The following is a 3,505-nucleotide window of genomic DNA, read 5'->3' on the forward strand; positions in this document are numbered from 1 at the left end:
TCCATGCGGGGTCGGGAGTGTGTGTGCGAAATCGCAGACGTTGATGAGCGCAGATGATTGCGATTACATGATCGCATGCGTGATCAAATTTGTTTTACCGCAAAGGCACGAGCGTTTCAATGTTAAGGTTTTTGATCGCTTGTGCGTATTTATGTCGCGTATGCTAGCGTGTTTATACCTTCACGGGTTTGAATTCGTTTAGATGAGAAGAAAGTTATATAACTACTTTCTGTCAGTTTGTCCCCGGGCTGGGCCGTTGCATGATCCGGATTCCTTTAGGAAAATACATGAATTTACACGATCTGACGGAATTCATCGTAAAAATATTGTGTGTTCTGTTCAAGCCATAGGCGACTTTGTAGAAGTTTGGAGTTGTTCTGAAAATTCCATTGGAGATGTCGAAGCATCTCTACTGGCGCGCATACCGTACTAGCTAATGATGTGACATCAAGAATGCGTCAGAGAATCTTGATTGACACCCTTCGACAAAAAATTGGCCGTACCAACCAGTAACGCGGGTGACATCGTGCGTAAACTGTCGAATATGAATTGCCAATTGATATAGCTTAATTTAATACAAGTAATAAATTATACAAAACTACTCTTGCAGGATTATTTTTCGATAATAAATTAGAAATTTTGGTTAACTATGACGGGCAAGGTTGTTTGAATCTGTCATCATTATGCCACTTGTTTCCCCATGCGTTAGCTGCCGATTTATCCTACTTTCCGGTTGAGATATCGACGTTTCTCAGAAAATTACAAATTCGACGTTCATTAATAGTAAATATAAATGTCAATTCCTCTAGCCAACAATTCGTTTTGCCATAGGCAGATATAACTGGACGCGTATGGTGATACTTCAAGTTCGAGTGATTCTATAATCCCTAGATAAGCCTTGGATCAAACTCCATGCCAAAAATTAAAAATCTTCGGGATCTTCGGTTGATTCTCCATATTGATAAGGCCGGTTCTGATCGGGTTTCTCAAACTAATTTCCTTGTCCGGGAAGGATTCGGGTTTTTAAATTAAAAAAAATGGGTTCGGGTTTTTTAATGCCCAAGCTCTCGGTTTCGGGTCGAGTTCGCGTTCGAAAAAATCGAAACCCGACCATCTCTAAATACGACCTCCAGTGTAGATCAGAGATAAAAGCGTTTTGATGAAAATACATACTAAAACTTATACCATCATGATCGTCATAAATGGTATGAATAATGAATGTGTTAGAATTTTGGACGCCACTGAATTTTGTTCCTGCCATTAAGCGCTGTGGTGTTTGATTAAACAATTTTGCGATCATTAAACGTACGCAGCACACATTCACACGGAGACGAACTGTACCAAGAAAGAGTGAGCGTTTTTGATTACGACAGTCCGACTTCGACCGACATCGACCCTAATAATGATAAATGCTGTGGAGAAACCAGCCATTTGTAGGTCAACCCTGCAAATTCCCTAGGAAACATGAACAACGTGCCCTGGGCGCCATGGATATCGGCACGCGTAGCACGAATCAGTTTCTTCCAGTCAGGAAGTCATACGGTTGCTGCAAAAGATAATACACTTGTTTAGCATACAGTTCGCATATGTCACGCTCCGTTTTTTATTCAAAGTTTTCAAACCTAGATTCCTTCACTGAGCAAAAACAAATTGAGCTGAACCTATAGTCGGTATTTCCGGTGCACGCAGCGGCTAGCTCGCTACCCCCGAGCGCCGAATCGAAAAACAAACAGAAACAAAAAAATCATTTGACAAAATTGAGCAGGAAGCTTCCACCATGTCGACAAGTAGATGATCCACCTTAACACAAGTTCATTTGATGCTAGGTAAGGCTTCGCGGGGAAACCAAACAAATCGTATCTGGGAAGAACATTCACATCGCGAAGAAATCCGTTCCAAAGTATATACCTACCTACCTACATCATGAATCAAAGCGCAGAGGGAAAGAAACCGACCGCCCAACGCCACACACCGATACGTCACTTGCAGTAACCACAACAACAGTTGCTCGTGGGTATGCGTGGGGAATGCGATGCGAGTGTGTTGGTGGATCACTTGAAAAATGTTTCGATCAGACTTTAGAGGAGTTTGGGGTAGGTGGTTTTAAACGAGGTATAACGAAGAGCCGAAGCGAAAATACTCTTCGTAATTTATTCAGAAACTATATTAAAAAGTTAAACTAGTTGAAGAAACCGTTAGTGGTAACTGATATAACAGGTATTAAAATAATTTTAAGTGTTTGTTTTGTGTTTAACAAGTGCTAGTGAATTGTTAAAAAAGAAATTGTTGAATTGATGGGGATATCGGATCAAATTTCAAAATCAGCATTCAGCCAGATATATAACATTGCTCGAAACTTTTCCATAATTTGAATCAAGTTTAAATGAATCGAATGATATTTTTCTAGGAATATTTTATAAGAATAAACTATTTTATAAGAATAAAGTTGAGCACATTTTTCTGTACTCATATTTCTATGGATTCCATCCCAACACACGCTCAACCAAAGATTCTTAAACCTTAATTTACTTTGGAGTTCTCTAGAAGCATAAAATAAACCACCTGAGTATTAAAAACAACACCGTACGTGAACCTGCCCCGGTCTCCCGCCGAATGCCGGTGGTCGTCGGCAAGCGATGATGATTATAATTTACCTCATCCTCGCCAGATTACCCCGGTCTCTTGGTAGGGTAGTTGATCATGTTACCGAGGGAGTCCGTTCGATTTTTTAAATTTATTTTAAGCACCCACATTTTTTTACTACAAATTCTTGAACTTTTTCGCATTCTGGCCTTTCCTAACTGTGCTACAAAATTCGTAGGTCAACAAAACGTGCATTACCCCCGGCAAAGCTGATGAGTGAACGATGGCAGTGTCTGTGGCTTTCGCTTTCCATCTGCCTGGAACGGATGAAAGTAGATAGCAAAGAAGATATTAAGACAGGCTACGGTTCGAACCACCGGACTGAGTACCAATTGCCTGTGAATAATTTTTGCAATGTATTTCGGCTTACGGCTTATCAGATTCACTATCCGCAGTAGATCCAGTCCCGATGGAGATTTCAAAGAAGATAGCGCGAAAACAAAACGTGCACAAAAATAATAAATGTAATATGCAAGGCAGCATAAACGAACGTTTACTTGAACTCACCTAATGATTTGGTCGTGTTGAAAATCAGACTAACGGCGGTACTGAAGAGAAATTGGTACGCGTAATATGCATACGGTGCTTGTCGTCGAAACGTTATAACGTTGATCCGTAAATCTGTCATTACTTTTTCAGACAAACTCTTACCAAATCTCAATACAGATTTAAAAAAAGACAGAATTTTGAAAAAAAATAATACGATAAAGCTGAATGCACTTGAAAGATTTAAAAAAAATATATATGCATGTAACTCCACTTCTGAGAAACACGAATGAGAGAAGATCTGAATCGTTTAGTATAAAACTCGGCACTTCAGTTCTCGAAATAAGTGTTCAAGGTTTGAACGCTTTCTATACCT

This window comes from Topomyia yanbarensis, chromosome 3 (genome assembly GCF_030247195.1).
Source record: "Topomyia yanbarensis strain Yona2022 chromosome 3, ASM3024719v1, whole genome shotgun sequence".
NCBI lineage: Eukaryota > Metazoa > Arthropoda > Insecta > Diptera > Culicidae > Topomyia > Topomyia yanbarensis.